The sequence below is a fragment of the Macaca mulatta genome, chromosome 1 (genome assembly GCF_049350105.2).
Source record: "Macaca mulatta isolate MMU2019108-1 chromosome 1, T2T-MMU8v2.0, whole genome shotgun sequence".
In the NCBI taxonomy this organism is placed as follows: Eukaryota; Metazoa; Chordata; class Mammalia; order Primates; family Cercopithecidae; genus Macaca; species Macaca mulatta.
Genome location: NC_133406.1, coordinates 22,251,005 through 22,268,530, shown reverse-complemented (window position 1 = coordinate 22,268,530; position 17,526 = coordinate 22,251,005). Strand labels below are relative to the sequence as shown.

General features: G+C 43.9%; 1 protein-coding gene and 1 non-coding gene across 8 annotated transcripts in view; both read right to left on the bottom strand.

Moving 5' to 3' along the window:
• Positions 1–17,526, bottom strand: part of PBX1 (PBX homeobox 1) — a 292,465-nt gene that overhangs the window by 248,359 nt on the left and 26,580 nt on the right. The window lies entirely within an intron of this gene.
• Positions 13,519–13,589, bottom strand: MIR7177 (microRNA mir-7177). The gene has a single exon (NR_128357.1). It is a non-coding gene; the product is annotated as a microRNA mir-7177 (primary transcript).

Below are 17,526 nucleotides of genomic sequence, written 5' to 3'. Positions count from 1 at the left end.
ATCCTTGTTGAGCAGTTTTCTTGAGTGCTTATGTAGAGACTAGATTCAAAAAAGGATTAAGAGGATGTCGCATCACCCAGCTGCAGAAACTGAAACCGAGCGGGGTGTGAGGGGAGATGGCTTGGAGGGTGGGGCCCTCCCATAGCAATTTCAGCAAGCCTTTCTAGTCATCCCCTAAGCTTTCCCTTCAGCTCATACCTGTGTCTACTGTAAACAGCTTACACATGGTTGTAACTAGCCAGGGCCCAGAACTGGTTAGGCAGCTTTTCTCCCAAGGCCACAGTGAAGAATCAATCTCAGCCAAAACACAGGAGTCCTGGAAAGAAGACTTGAACTGCCTCTTTTCTGGCAGGAGAATGGGGAAAGGGAGGCTAAACAGATTACGTTTTAACTAACAACTTTACCTAAACGGATTAACATTGAAGATTAACCTTCCTGGAGCCACAGAGCTGAATCCCCACTCCTAGGGCGCATGGCTGACTGGAAGCTGGTCTCTGCTCTCAGCCAGGATCTGGTTCCACCCTCGGTCTGAAAAGGAGGGCAGTGTCTTAACTAACTTCCTTTGAAAGGCGCTGTCTCAAGTCTGTCCAGAATGGGTTCCATGGAAAGTTAATTCCACAGGCTAAGGGGTCTCATCTTCAGAGTATTCAACTGCTGTCCAGAATGGGTTCCATGGAAAGTTAATTCCACAGGCTAAGGGGTCTCATCTTCAAAGTATTCAACTGCAGCATTGAAATGCACTTAATCTTCCCTGGAACAACAGGAAAACACAGTGAAAGCTCACAATGAGGCAGGGGACAGGGAGTGGGAAGAAGGGCTTGTACTCAGCATGGAACAGGTGAGATGCAACGCCATGCCCTGTTCTGCCAAAATTAGGACCCTCCTGCCACAATTTAAGCAGAAGTCTGTGTACTCCCTTATTCCCACCTCCTCCAGAAAAGGGCACTTGCATGCTTTCTGCTAAAGTGAGATGGTTCTTTTTCCCCATTCCAGTGGAATGTGGTAAAATCCTTATCACCTTCATAATGGGCTTACCTGAAAGTGAATGAGGCTTCCTGGGAAGACCCTTCTCAAGGAGTGTCGGATGCCTCAGAAAGAACTATAGATTTACCTTCCTCCTTTCTGTTTCATCACAACCATGGAAGTTTCTCAGCTTAGGGACTCTAAAAGTGGTTGCTTATTGAACTGTGAATCTGGCTAATCTCAGGTTAAGTTCACCTCTGTGTCTGCTATTTTTTGTTTGTTTGTTTGTTTGTTTTTGAGACGAAATCTTGCTCTGTCACCCAGGCTGGAGTGCAGTGGCCCAATCTCGGCTCACTGCAACCTCCACCTCCCAGGTTCAAGCAATTCTCCTTTCTCAGCCTCCTGAGTAGCTGGGACTGCAGGTGCCCACTACCACGCCCAGCTAATTTTTATATTTTTAGTAGAGATGGGGTTTCGCCATACTGGATCAGGCTGGTCTCGAACTCCTGACCTCAGGTGATCCCCCCGCCTCGGCCTCCCAAAGTGCTGGGATTACAGGCATGAGCCACAGCGCCCGGCTCTGTGCCTGCTATTCTGAGGGCAGAAGAATCTCCAATTTTTATAAAATGCAAGCCATTCCTCGGGTATGAAAATGATAACTTCCCCATTAGAAGTGAGCTATTTGAATTACTTCAGTGGCTGGATCAATCTTGATCTATGTGACCAGAAGCAAACGTGTCTGAGATGGCTTGACCACTTTAGGGATGAAGTCTGCAGCCAATGAATGCAGTAAATAAACTAACAGGCCCACAAGGGATTCAGCCCCTAGTCATGTGTTTACTAGCCCAGTGCTTTCACCAGTTAAGCTACACTGTGTTAAACAGGCATGGGGCTGCCTCAGGAATGAAATGTGACAAAAGTTCTGTTTGCGTTTTGTGGCAAGAGAGGGAATGCAGGCAGACTTTAGTTAAAAAGCAGTAGCAGGCCAAGCGCAGTGCCTCACGCCTGTAATCCCAACACTTTGGGAGGCTGAGGCGGGCAGATCACCTGAGGTCAGGAGTTCGAGACCAGCCTGACCAACATGGTGAAACCCCGTATCTACTAAAAATACAAAAATCAGCCAGGCATGGTGGCAGGCGCCTGTAATCCCAGCTACTCGGGAGGCTGAGGCAGGAAAATCGCTTGTACCCAGGAGGTGGAGGTTGCTGTGAGCCAAGATCACACCACTGTGCTCCAGCCTGGGCAACAGAGCAAGACTCTGTATCAAACAAAAAAAAAAAAAAAAAAAGCAGCAGCATACTTTAGGCCCTCACTATTTTCATTATTTTAGTCTAGCCTTACAAAAGCAATACATCTTGGATTTTCTAACACAGTCCTAACTCAAGTATCCCATTTAAATTTTCCCATAATTATACTCACAATTATAAGACCAAACAGTCTAAATTGAGATTTAGGAAATGGGAACACCATGTTTAAAGTATTCAACATTAGGAGAGGTGCATCAGATGCCAGGATGATTTGGGTCTTAGCATTGCCCCTGGCAGTTGTGAATTAAAATTTGGTTTGGAAAAGAATTTCTCATGAGGTCTGAGTTGCACACACACTGGCTTCAACTTTTGTTGGCTTGTTTCAAAAGAGCACAGAGGCTTTTTAAGAAAAGAAAAAAAAAGCGGGAGGAGAGGGGTTGTACAAAGCCAGCTCTTTGCTTAGCAAACCAGTAGGAAAAATAAAATGAAAGAACACACACACAAAAATGTATTTCTCGTTTTCACTACAGCAGTAGGCTTTTAGAAGGGCACAACCCATTGAATCTAAGCTCCCCTAAGCATTTACAATATATAACAGAGCAAGAAATGAGACAAGTGTCCCCACAATCGCCAGGCATCCAGGGTCCAAACCCCATTCCCAGTTATCCCCATGCCAGGCCTGTGTCCCTCCCCTCCCGAGGGACAGTCCCACTCCAGGCAGCTTTTATAGTAAGTCTCAACCCTCAAAAGAAAAACGATGGGTTTGAACTATTAACCCTTCCCCAGAAAGGACTAAAATTAAGAGGCCACCGGCAAAATATTCACATGAGAATACTGTAAAAAATAACAAGCTAAAATATGCTCCCACAATTGCAGATTTGCCTGAAGAAAGAGAAAAGAAACAAAAACGGAGCGGGGTGTGGCTGAGCAGTAGAAGATGACTGTAAGGTCAAGCTCAGGATCTATTAAAAGAATTATACCTGCACATCATGTATCCCAGAACTTAAAGTAAAATTAAAAATTAAATAATTAATTTTAAAAAAAAGAATTACATAGGCCAGGCATGGTGGCTCACACCTGCAATCCCAGCGCTTTGGGAGGCCAAGGTGGGCAGATCACAAGGTCAGGAGATCAAGACCATCCTGGCTAACATGGTGAAACCCAGTCTCTACTAAAAATATATATTTTAAAAAAATTAGCCAGGCGTGGTGGCGGACGCCTGTAGTCCCAGCTACTGGAGAGGCTGAGACAGGAGAATGGCCTGAACCCGGGAGGCGGGGCTGGCAGTGAGCCGAGATCGCACCATTGCACTCTAGCCTGGGTGACAGAGGGAGACTCTGTCTCAAAAAAAAGAATTACACAATTTAGAAAGAACTGGAGTTCATGCTGGTCTCAGAGGGAAGGAAAGTTAGAGTGGTGTTAGACATGCGATCTATTGGGAGAGAATGAAAAGAGGGGCAAAATCATACTGATAAAGCTACTGGCAGAAACACTCCTCTTTGCAAAAAAAAAAAAAAAAGAATCATGAGAAAAAAGAGACAGAAAATAAATCTGGTGTAAAGAAACACCATGATGTCTATCAGCAGGGCAGGGTTCGTCAGGACACAGACTGGAGCTGGACAAACCAGGATTCAAATTAAAGCTCAGCCACACGCCTGTTGAATAACCTGGGGCAACTGAGCCTCTGTTTCCTTTTATGTAAAAGTAGGATAATGATCCCTCCCCTTCCTACGGTTAAATCTGATCACATAAATGAAATATGCTATACGCTCCAAGGTATGACACAGTGTCAAGCTATTTCAGGTATAAGGCTCTTTATGAAAAATTTGGCTGCCCAGGTAGCTCTTCAAAAAGTTAAGAAGAATAAAAAAGGCAGAGCGTCCCTGGAAAGGGTGGAGTTTGTTGCTCAGAAAGGATAAGAACCAATGACAAAACCAAATGCAATCAGGTTTTTCAAGGAATTTACCACATACTGAGAGTTCCAGTCATCCAACAGAAAATCAATAAACACTAGTATGTTTCTCGGAAAACTCTAGGAATTAAACTAGTTCAGCTCAACTGATGTCTCTCTAAGAGTGCTGGTAGTCATCCATCCACAAGGTTTGGAGTGGAGAGATACACAAAGAAGCCCTAAGACAATGGAAGGCAATGACTTCACCCTCCACAGTGTGCCTTGGTCTCCACCTAACTCCTGTCTGAAATTTCCCAGCTCTGGTTTCCACCACCCTCTAGGAAGGGAGGGAACAAAGGAAGGAGAAAGGGGAAAGAGAGAAAAGAAAAGAAGAATTCTTATGCTAGTAGCCAGATAAAAACAAACAAACTGCTATGATTTGAATGTGTCTCCCAAAAATTCCTGTGTTGGAAAGTGAATCCCTCTGCCCTCATGAATGGATACAAATGGATTAACACTGCTATCCCAGGAGTGGGTCTGTCACTGTGGGAATTGCTTTGTTATAAATGCAAGCACTCTGGCTCTCTTGCTCCTGCCCTCTCACCATGTGATGACCTCCACCATGTTACCAAGAAGGCTCTCACCAAATGCCAGAGCCATGCTCTGGGACTTTCCAGTCTCCAGAACCACAAGCCAAATACACTTCTTTGTGAATTCCCCAGTCAGTGGTATTGTTATACCAACAGAATATGGACTAAAATACCAGTAGAACCAGAAACCCAGGAATTGGGGAACTCTACAGAAATGTACAGCAATAATTGAGTCTCTTAAATTAATTATTTATTTAATTTTTAAATAAAAAATTTAAGGCCAAAGTGTCTTAAAGGCCCAGAGTTATAAGCTACAAACTCTCCCGAGGTATTATATTTACGGCGTGGCTGCAAGACCCCAAAACGAAGGCCACGAAAAGTCTATTCTTAAAGGTCATGTCCTAAAATATGGAAGAAACTTCAGAAATTCATGGAGTAAAAGCACATGCCAGGTCCTGGCTTCAAGGCAATAACTTTAGAATTATCATAGCTAGGAACAACAAGATGAATATCATGGTCCTCTGAAGACCGTGTAAAGATTTGGGAAATTCTTGCTCCTTGGCCAACAGATTTCAAAGTGTGGTAGAAAATTATCTCTGCACCTCCAAAGAGCTCCATTTCAATACCATTACTCCAACAAACTAGATAGTTCCATATCGTCACAGAACTATGTTATATTTTCCAAGTGTCAACCCCTGATGTCACCATCTACTTACTAAGGAGATGAGATGACCACCCTTCTAGGGGGACAACAACCAACTCTGTTCCTTCCACAAAAGACAGGGAAGACAGTCTTCCTGGAAGACCCTGAGGGGCCACACAAACCCATCCTGGCTGAAGAAGTGAGGTAACTGGTTGTACAAAAAGAAGTAGACATGATTGAAAGCACTGTTTTCAGACTTTTTAATGAATAACGATTCCTCAAAGAAATGTTACACCACTGAGCATTTTATAAAACAAAATAAAGCATAAGAAAACCAACTGGAAGTCCAAGGTAAGTATAGATCCTGGAACAGGATCACTGAACCCCCAGGGTTCCAACCCAAATAAAGACAGAGGGTACAGTGTGCATGCAAGTAATTGATCCAGTTCAGGAGACTGAGTCTCATACCCGTGCTGTGCCACCTACTTGTGGTGTGGCCTTGGCCAAGGAACTAAATTTCTCTGACCCTGGAGTTCCTCCTGGATAATTTCTTTTTTTTTTTTAATTTAGAAAAATTGAACAACATAAGAAGTAAAAAAGCTCAGAGATGAGTGTGGAAACAAAATTGGGGTGAAGTAACAGTGACAGAAATAATAACACCTTAGTTCTTAATACACTAGGATGTCACTATTATCCCTACTTTATACATAGGGAACTGAACCTGAAAAGTTAAAATGCTGTGTCTAAAATCAGGATGAATGGAACAGAAACTTCTGCCCCACCAACAGGTATGTTTTCCACTAGATACAATAAACTCCTACATCATAGGCAGGTCTATGACTCTGGTAATAGTCAAAGTCATTAGAAAATGCAAAAAGTACACAGTAAAGATATGTCATAAAAATGAACCTGCATTATGACAAACCAGTAATGTCCCCAGATATTGCCAAATGGCCCCTAGGGGGCAAATCACCCATGGTTAGAACCGCTGCTCTAAAGAGAGGACATGGGTTGAAACTGAAAATGCCTTTGTAAGGAACAGGCATATAAAAGTAAATGAGTAAAGTATTTGCATGGGAGGGGCTATGATGAACTAGAAAGCTCATGCACCATCTCAAAGAGGGTGCATATTTACCATGTAGGAAATGAGGCCCGATTTTACCATGTGATTTTGCAAGGATTCAAACCTGGATTTGTATGTCAATGTGAGACCCTAATGCACTTGAAAGTAACCTTTTTGCACAGAAAATATTTCAGGGGCTACTTCAGTTGTTAAAGATATCTGATGTATTAATGCATTAAAGTTCAAAATTGAAAACCCAAAAACAAAAAAAAAAAGGAGGGGGACTTGCATGACAATAAAACAAAACAAAAACACATACTCAACTTTTCCCTTTTACTTGGTCTTTACAACTCACTCTAATAGTAAAATTGGACTGAAACAAGACTTTCCTTTACTGAGAAATTCTACTTTCCATTTTCCTGTGTTCAGGGTACCATACTGAACTCCACCAAAGCCCTAAAAATTACAACCTTTGCAGCTATTTTGTCAGCTGTATTTCCCTAAAATGTATTTTTCCTAGCTAGCCCAGGCTGGGTGTCTCTTTCTGTCATGCTTTTCTTATGAGCCCATTTGCAAAGACAGGGTCTAATTCTGTGTTCTTTAGAGCACCTTTCATCCTGTTGTTGATTAACACTAAATAATAATGATGTTTATAATAATGGCTGTCAATAATCATAACCATAACCATCATCCCCATAAATAAGATTTCCCACTGGTGGCGTCTTGAAGCCAGTGAATATACAACGATCATATCAGTTTGGCAATCACCTACTAAAAGCAAAGCTGAGTTAGGCACTGACAATGAGTAAATGAATCATACGTAACATGCCAAAAGTGGGGATTAATATATGGCTCCTCTTCTCCTTTAAAAAAAAAAAAAAGGCCGGGCGCGGTGGCTCAAGCCTGTAATCCCAGCACTTTGGGAGGCGGAGACGGGCGGATCACAAGGTCAGGAGATCGAGACCAGCCTGGCTAATACGGTGAAACCCCGTCTCTACTAAAAAAATACAAAAAACTAGCCGGGTGAAGTGGCGGGCGCCTGTAGTCCCAGCTACTCGGGAGGCTGAGGCAGGAGAATGGCGTAGACCCGGGAGGCGGAGCTTGCAGTGAGCTGAGATGCGGCCACTGCACTCCAGCCTGGGCGACAGAGCGAGACTCTGTCTCAAAAAAAAAAAAAAAAAAAAAAAAAAAAGGCTCCCACTGTCATCAACTAGCCAGGTGACTGACCTTGTTTTCCATTACAACTACTCAGTCTTAGCTTGAAGAGCCATCATTCTTGTCATCCTCAACTGCTTCACGGCCAACTTGCCACCGTGGGACCACTACTGAAAACTGCTCTACTGCCACTGCCCACTTGGCTCACCAGAGCAATTTTCCAAGGGCTCTGATCGTGGTTTCCAGGAGTTTTTAGGGAGAATCATGCCCAAGTCCATAGAGTTGTATAAGGGAAGTTCTGGGCAACAGTAACTTCATTCCGCTGAAGGGAACTTTGCAAAGCAGAAATCCCATTTCTTGTAGAGTAAGGAGATTCTTAGGAATCAGAAAGCTTTCTGCTAATAGAATACAATAGAACTCTGGGTTCAGACATGGTACCGTCTTAAAGTCTGTTAAGACTCTAAGTTCCAAGCCCAAACTACAGACTGTATAAGAGAGGATATAAAAGTATGAACAAAAACCAGGTTCTTTTGTCTTCACGTTCAAGACAGTTGAGTGAAGACAGTGTAATGAAAAGGGCTCTGGAGGGAGACATGTTTGATTTCTGCCACTTATTAGTTAATCACAGTTCTGGGCCTCAGTGTCCTGATCTATAGAATTAAATATTTGAAGTAGATCTGTGCTGTCTAGTAAGGTTGCCACTAGTCACTGTGGTTACTGAGCATTTAATGAGGCTGCTCTAAATTGGTAAAATACAACCAAATAGTGAAGACTTAGGACAAAAAAGATTATAAAATATCTCATTAACATTTTTATGTTGATTCCATGTTGAGACAGTAATCTGAATATACTGGAAAATATTTTATTAAAATTAATTTCACCTTTTTTTAACTTTTCTTAACGTAGCAATTAAAATTTTTAATTTTCTACTTAAATTTAAAGTATCTCTCTTTTGGCCAGGCACAGTGGCTCATGCCTGTAATCCCAGCACTTTGGGAGGCTGAGGCAGGAAGATCACAATGTCAGGAGTTCGAGACCAGCCTGGCCAAAATGGCAAAACCCCATCTCTACTAAAAATACAAAAATGTGGCAGGTGCCTGTAATCCCAGCTACTTGGGAGGCTGAAGCAGGAGAATCCCTTGAACCCAGGGGGCAGAGGTTGCAGTGAGCTGAGATCATGCCATTGTACTCCAGCCTGGGCGACAAGAGCAAGACTCCGTCTCAAAAAAAAACACAAAAGAATCTCTCTTTTTCTCAGTGCTGGACTAAATGATCTCTCAAGTCTCTGTTGCAGCTTTAACATTCTGTGTTTCATCTTGTGCTTCTGAGAGATCTTCCTACAGCAAGAAGGGGAATTTAAGTCATGTCTTTATAGAGGCTCAACGTCCTTATCTCTAAAATGGGGATAATGCCACCTTTGATGTGAGATGAAATAGGAAAGTGACATGAAATTAATAAAGTGCTATAGAAATTAAGTTATTATAATCATCACACTATGCAATTAATTCCCAGGAGGTTCTACCAAGAAACAGCAACCTGGAATGACAGGTGAAAGAAGGTTAAAGTGGGAAAAGTGAAGCTTCTCCCAAAGGAAGAAAATATCAGCTTCACCTTAAAGTTTCCAAGCTTACAGGCATGAATGAACTCTGAGAGAATCAGGAGCTGAATCTCTCGAGAGCAAGAGATTCTCAGAACAGTCACGCAGAGCCAAGGAAGAAACGGAGATAATAACAATAAGTACCTGCATTATGTGTGAAAAGCACCTTGGTCCCCAAGCACAAGGCACTTTCTACTTTAAAGGAAGTACAAGGTGTGTTTTCAACCCAGTGAAAACTAAAAAAGGAAGAAAAAAACTTAGCAATATTTTTGCAAAAATGTGGCTATTATTTTATTATTTTTCCAGTCCCCCTCCTCCCCTGCCACAACCTTTAGAGGTAAACCAAATACCCACATTTTTACAGATGAAAAAAAACAAAGGCTTAGAGAAGTTACTTGTCCTGGGTTGTGCAGCTGGTAACCACTGAAGCTGGGATTTACACTCAGGACTCTGTATCTGATTATTTTTCTCACCAGGTAAAAGGGGAGAGAGTATGGGGGCAGACACAATATTCCTAACCTTTTGGGAGCATAGCTTAATTCTCTGGAAGTAACCTTGGCATCTAGGGTCCACCTAACATTTGAAAAATACAAGTGCTACCACAGCAACCCACCAGGAGTCAAAATCCAGCAAAATGACGTCTGGATTTATAAAGAGATAAGTTGGGTTAAAAAAGAATCTAAGGGTTGGACAGGCACAGTAGCTCGTGCCTATAATCCCAACACTTTGCAAGGCCGAGGCAGGCAGACCACTTGAGCCTAGGAGTTCGGGACCAGCCTGGGCAACGTGGCGAAACCCCATCTCTACTAAAAATACAAAAAGTAGCTGGGTGTGGTGGCACACACCTGTAATGCCAGCTACTTGGGAGGCTGAGGCATGAGAATCCCTTGAACCCGGGAGACAGAGGTTGCAGTGAGCCAAGATCACAACACTGCACTCCAGCCTGGGCTACAGAGCAAGATTCTGTCTCAAAAAAAAAAAAATCCAAGGATTGTGTGCTACAAATGCTGGGAAAGTACTGACTCTCAAGTTCCCATTGTGGGGAAAGAGAGAGAGCAACCTGTCACAGGTGAGTGCTCATGACAGAAAACCCAGGGGCAGTCTTCATCCCCAGCAAGGCCAGTGGGTGGGAGACTGGTGTGTCACAGGAAGCAGCAGAGACTCCACTCAGGAGGGATGGGTGGGAAGGAGGCGATACAGAATTCAAAGCCCGAGGAGCAATAAGCCCTAACACCTGGCTGGCCACATGTGGTCACAGATCCTGTACTGCTTTTCAACTTACTGTGTGGAGGTGCCACGCCAATTCCAACAAGACCATTCCCTTTCATTCCTCCTGGTCCAGGCTAGACTCTGCCCCAAAGCCTCTGTGGCCAGGGCCAGCACCCTCAGACTCTGCTCAGACGCTGCTCCTCCTCAGTGACAAGGAGAAATGGTAATCACAACTGTGGCCTCAACTTCTCCCTTCCTTTCTCAACAGACCATCAACTTTGCAGACCCTTGAGAATTAAAGGCCTGCCAGGGATAATCTCAACTTTGGAAAGTTGGGCTACCAGGCAAATCTGCAGCAATAGAAGCTGCTTCGTGATTTCCCTTAAATTCAACCAAAAAGGTTGGCATGGAGGTTTACACATCAAAGCTAAGTGTTTCTATTTCCTTTCCTAGGACATACACTGGGATGATCCTCATTCAGACTCTCACGCTCAAACCATGAGCCCTGTGAGGATCTCATAGGAATGAATCACTGTCGACCTCCCTTAAAACCACAGACTTGAACACAACTTGATTTGAACAAAGACCCTCCTCCCCACCTCCCTCCAGCTTCCCAACCCCCATCCCCTTCATCTGCCTTTCCCCCCAGCCACATTAACTACTCAGAAACACAGTCACTCCACTCTAGAGTTACTCAGGAATCACATTCTTAGAATAACTCATCAATTATACCTGTCAACTTGCCAAAAGTGCCACAGGGGAGGTGGAAAGTCTAGACTGCAATGAACTGCAGCACCACAGCACCCCTGTTCACAGAAGGCCCCAACTTTGCAAATGCCTTTGCAGGCTCACAAGAAACAAGAATCCAAGGAAATACAGGAGCACTGGGTTAGAATGCAGACACTATCACCAAGTTACTCTCAGGCCCAGGGTAGGACATGGATCTCTCCATTTCTCTACTTGTAGGACAGGAAAACCTGCACAAGTCTGCTAACAGAATGTTCTGCCATACAAAGCCTGGGTTAGGAAACATTAAAAAGAAATGTCACTGTATTATTTAAATATGCACACAAGCTCATCGTCAATAAAAGTGCTGCCAAGAAAGCAGCGCCATGACAGACATACTTTTTAATTAATTGGCATGGATCATTAGTAATTAGAACATTTATTGTATGCAAATGCTGCTAACTGTGAAAAGTTTACTCTCTTAAGCAGGGTAAACATTCACATGAACACCGTTTGTGCTCCTAATATAGTTACAGAGCTCCTTTTTTCATGTGCGAAAAGGTAAGTTTTCTTTCAACTTAGACTGAAATGATTTAGAATCTACATTATCGAAGATCTTAATTAATAAGGTTTGCCCTTGATTCCAAAACTTTTGTGAACAGAACTCTTTTCCAAAAATATTTAATTGGGGGCCAGGAGCAGTGGCTGATGCCTGTAATCTCAGCACTTTGGGAGGCTGAGGCAGGCAGATCACTTGAGGCCAGGAGTTCAAGACCATCCTGGCCAACATGGTGAAACCCCGTGTCTACTAAAAAATACAAAAATCAGTTGGGCATGGTGGCGCACACCTGTAGTCCCAGCTACTTGGGAGGCTGAGGCAGGAGAATCGCTTGAACCCAGGAGGCGGAAGTTGCAGTGAGCCGAGATTGTGCCACTACACTCCAGCCTGGCAACAGAGCAAGACTCCATCTCAAAAAAAAAAAAAAAAATTAGCCAGGTGTGGTGGTACACACCTGTAGTCCCAGCTACTCAGGAGGCTGAAGCAGGAGAATCACTTGAACCCAGGAGGCGGAGGTTGCAGTGGGCTGAGATCACACCACTGCCCTCCAGCCTGGGCAACAAGAGTAAGATCTTGTCTCAAACAAACAAACAAATAAAAACCTCAATAAATGTCTGGAAGGGTAATCATGCAGTCAGATATGTATATTTTTTTAATATCCTGAATCTTCAACATCCCTGTAGAGCAGACTTTGCTCTTTGTTTGGTTTACAGTTTAACAAATCCTTAGATCAATGCCCTGTTTACCCCAACAGACCAAACTCCCAATTCCTCTAATCATCCAGGCTTCCAAGGGCTAGGTAAAAGCATATACTTTGGGGAGTCATATATAGTCCACTATGATGCTGAAGATTTAGGGGAGGAAAAGGCAATAGACTCCTGGTCACAATGCCAAGCAAGATTTCACACTGTTGTCCTCCTCATTAAGGCTCACCAATAAAGGCACCTCTCAACTTAACTTCCTCCTCGTCAATTTAGGCCCCATTATTCACTTCCCACAGAGCAGCTTGTTTACCTGAAGCACAGGGGGGCCGCGGCGATTGGAAAGAAGCAAGCAGTGCAAGTGAGCAAGCCCGGAGCACAAAGAAAACAAGGGGCCCGCAGGAGAGCCCTGTGGTAGCTCCTAATGAGGCTGGCACAATCAAGAAAGGGTTCCCCTTTTGGCTCCTCCCTTTCCAGTTGCGCTGGCCAAGGTATTTCTTCTATCTGCTCCCCGACCCCTAGCTTTTTTTTTTTTTTCAAGACAGGGTCTCGCTCTGTTGCCCAGGCTGGAGCACACTAGCACGATCACGGCTCACTGCAGTTTTGACCTCCCAGGCTCAGCAATCTTCCCACCTCAGCCTCCCGAGTAGCTGGGACTAGAGGCATGTGCCACCACACCTGGATTTTTTTTTATTAGTAGTACTATTTGTAGAAACAGGATCTCACTATGTTGCCCAGGCCAGTCTTGAACTCCTGGGCTCAAGCCATGTCTCACCTCAGCCTCCCAAAATGTTGGGATTACAGATAGGAGCCACCGAGCCTGGCCTTATTTTATCAGCCTTCTTACGTGAGGCTCCGTGTGAGCATTAAGAGATTTATTTTTCTCTGACAAACAAGAGCACCACAACAGGAACAGAAATCTAATTCAGCTTCAGTCACTGGATCACTATAAGACCTTGGAAAAGTCACTTCACCTTCCTCCCCAGCAATTCAATCTTAGGAACAGGAATCAGAAAAGTATTTGTCAGCCTCCTTCCCCATGGTGACAGGTGGATAATATCACCTCCACCCTAAATACCTCGCAGGGATGGAGAAGGATGGATGAGCAGGCATTACAGCCAATATTCTACTCGGTTGCAATAAACAACTCACCTTTTGGAGGTAAACGGTCTCTTTCCAGGGCACCAGGGGATCATTTAGCACTCTGGAAGAAGTAATTCGCTCTATGGTTCTCTGGTGTCCTGAAAAGTGTAATCCACCTCCAAAAGGTGAACCCTTATATCCCAGAGAATTTGTTTTCTCTGGGATCAGAATGCTTTAATGTTTTCAGTTTCAGGAAAAGGCACCACAGCTATCATTTTCTGGTCAAGAGAAGACTCTCCCCCCGTCCCCGTCCCCTCTCCTTACTGATCATCTCATACTCTCTTCCTCTCAAACAGAAACCAGATGAAACCATCTGCAAACAACTTGGGAATGCTGTGTGTGCGCCTGCAGAAACTTAAACAAAAATCCTTTCTCAGCCGCGCCCCCCTCCTCCTTCCCGTGGTTGTTAAGGGCCCGGCGAGTTAATGGGAACTTTTCTCGTCTCCCCTCCCTCCCCCACTGCCCCTCTCCCGCCTGGGTCCTCAGCATTTGATTCCTGTCTGTCACTGAGTGATGAGGACAAAGGGTGAGGAGTCAGGAAAAGGTCTGCGCCACTTTGTTCAGAGTCTGGATTCGAACTTTGGATGAACCCTTCATCGGGGAGGGGGCTGGGGAGGAGGGGAGAGGCCAGCAAGGAGAAATCCGCTGCTGTTCTCGCCGCTGGAGCCTCAAAAAAGAGATAGATTCTCTTTAAACAACAGAAAGGAAAAAAGAGGGTTAGGAGGGTACAAACAGCCTCCCTCAGCCCCGTTAGGAAAAAGGAGGGCATGGTGGGGGCGGAGGGATAAAGGGGGCTGAGCTTAAGAAAACAGAAGGCCGGGGCAACGCGCTCAAACAAGGCTGTTGGGCCCATGCTGTGGGCGGCCAGCCAAGAGCTAGTTTGTTTCTTCCCCCTCCAGCCTCTCTCTCTCTCGCTCTTATTTTTTTTCCCCCTAAACCAAAGGGAATTCCTAATAAAGCCACAGTAGACTTGTAGAGAGCAAGGGGAAGGAAGAAGGAACCAGAGGTGGGGAAAAAAACAGATGAAACTCATTGCTTTCTGGAAGTCCAGAATAAAGAATATACATGCATATAAAATTATAGCACACTTCACCATATGCTTCAAAACTAAAAAAAAAAAAAAAAAAAAAAAAAGCTTAGTCCGGAGTGTATTTCTCTTTTTCCTCATCTCTCTGTGTGTGTGTGTGTGTGTGCATGTGTGTGCGCACTTACATATACCGGCTGGCAACTTTTACTGTGTGATTTCTCCCCCAAATCCTGTACTGTAGTTTTTAAAAAGCACTATTAACATACAGTTGAAGTCACAGCAAAAGCCAGTTTGTCTTCTTTGTGCTCAATAAAACCCAGCTGAAACTCTTTCACCTCCACTTACTATTGATTTTTCTATTGTGCTGTACAGGCGGCTGTATCTCACTCACTCATCAGACTGCCTTTCATTCTCTGAACCTCTCTGACTGCATCTGGATGTGAGGTTTTTCCTCCCAGCGATGGGTATCCTTGCTTCATTCAATCATTTGGGGCCCGCATGCAACCATGTAGTCACTTTTGGTTTGGCCTCTGTCCTTTGGTCTTTGCCCCCAGACTCTGGATTTCACTTCCAAAAAGATCAGGTGTCTATCCCAGCACAGAGGATGAGAGGTGACAGGACATCCTTGCATCCCAGGGCTTTCTCTTCTCTTCTTCCATAGAAAAATGGGATTTCAGTGACTGTGCAGGAGATTCAGAAAAGGGGTGGGGGATGAGAAGGAGGATCAGGGAGGAGTGTGCTGCTGCAACATCTGGCACCTAGTCTCTCTACCTCTCCTGGGGACACCCCCTGGTGTGGTGCGTGTGAGGCTGTATGTGCCGGACTGCTGCAAGTCAGAGCTCTGTGTCTGTGTGTGCCTCATACTCACAAAACGATGTGAAGAAGAGAAGCAGATGGGTCAACAGGATTGACTATTCATTAATCTTCCAAGAAACTGGGTTAGGAAGTGAATCCGTGTATTTAAAACTTCTCATTTTGCATTCCTATGAATGGGAGAATAAACTCTACACTTTGAATAAAAGAGTGTGTAACATCCTTACTCTTAAAAAAAAAAAATCAGACACACAAAGATCATCAGCTAACAACAAAGAGGCAGATAAACCGCTGGGTGAATATACACAATACAGAAAGGGCTCCTCACCCGACAAAAGGGAGTGCTAGAAGTACAGACCTGAAAGGGACCTTATTAATCATTCATATCTAACCCCTTCACTTAGAGATGAGAGAGCCAAGACCCCCATTGTGTAAGCAACTTACCAAGTCACCACAACACTCTCCACAACACTCCCCTCTGGTGTTCCTTCTGTCATATACATTGCTTCCATGAAGCTAAGGAATGGACTTAAGTTTAGGGTAAGGATTACCAAAATCACACCCATACACTTTTTAGGAACACATCTACATAAAAGTGAAAGATAGCAGTATATCTTACCTGAAGATACAGCAGTAGTTGTAGCATCCTACATCCCAGTTATGTAAAACCGGGAATGAGAAACAGGGACACACACACACACACAGGGCACACACACAGGGCACACACACAGACAACACTCTGCCGCTCAACGTCAAGCACGGGCTTGCTATTTCGCTTGTATACCTCGTTATGCATGACATCCTTACACCGCAGAGCCGCTGCTGAAATTGGGTGTGAGGTCGACATTCAAGTCTCATTCTCCATATAAAATCCTGGTGGACTGTTGCCACTGTTCTCTCTGTGGGCAGATAACCTCTATTTTCAAGCTCCCTCTGTGGATAATGGTCTCGACTCACCATCATCTGACTCTCAATCACACACACCTCTCTGCTCAACTCCCTTGGGATCTCCAGCTCCATATTCACTGCATGCCCCACCAATTCTGTGTTCAACAAGATTTCTAAATCTATGCCATGTTCTAAATCAGCCCTCCACATGCCTGCCAATCTGTGACTTCTTTCTCTTGCTTTGATTTTATAAGCAATTGTGACAATATAGGTTAACAAAGAAATCTTACAGTTACATGGTGCTTTATAATTTACAAAGCATTTTACACCCATCTCACTAGAGATTCACAACCTCCCTGGAGGTGGACAGGGCCTGGATAACGAGTGTAACTAGTGTCCCCATTACAGATCAGAAATTTTTCTGAGTGAGGTGCCCCCTCATTACCTATCAACTCAACAGTAGAACAGTCCAGTAATTGTTCCCCTGCATCATAATGCTGCTCCACACAGGCTCAGATGTTTCCATTTCACCTTGGAAATGAAAAGGGGAAAGCATGCATTTATTGAACACTTATCATGTGCCCAGTCCTGTGTTTGATGCTTGTTCTTGCAACAGGGTAACTTCAGCACGTTTACCATGAGCAGCTTCCTCTAGCACAGCAATGAAATACATGCACATGTGTCTTCTGCAGACAGTACACACCCCTTTGCTCTTCTTATTCCTGTATGAACACATTACAGCAATAAGTCCACCAATGTAAACCCCTAAACATAAGATGTGTGGATCTGCCCATAGGACTATGAGAGTGATCGCCTATTATTTAGTTCTTTCAACATATGTGTAGTACAGCACCTATCTGTGAATATTCAAAGTTGTACTGCCAGGTTCCCCAGTTGCTCTTCTCTCTTTTTTACTAAGTACTCCTGGAAAAAGCCATTTGTTGAATATTTGAATGAATGAATGAATGAATGTCATAAGCACTACTTTACTTATTCAAAGGATAGTATATAGAAGAGGTGAACCTATATACTGAAATTTATTTCATTAATTACAGAAAAGAAGGGGGTTCTTGTTTAAGAAAGGAATCCCCATGAACATTGGATGTAAAGAAAAAGTTTACAACCCAAAACACTAAAAGCTTCTCAGCTAGACATACATACACTGTTATTAGCTGCCAAGACGCCCCAGTCAGGATGGCAGCCTTGGCAACTAAGAATAACATAAATAAGAAATCTTAATAGATTGTGGTTCTTCTTAGGACATTGTTATTTAAATGCACTGGTTCTCAATGCCTGACTACCCTCCTCAAA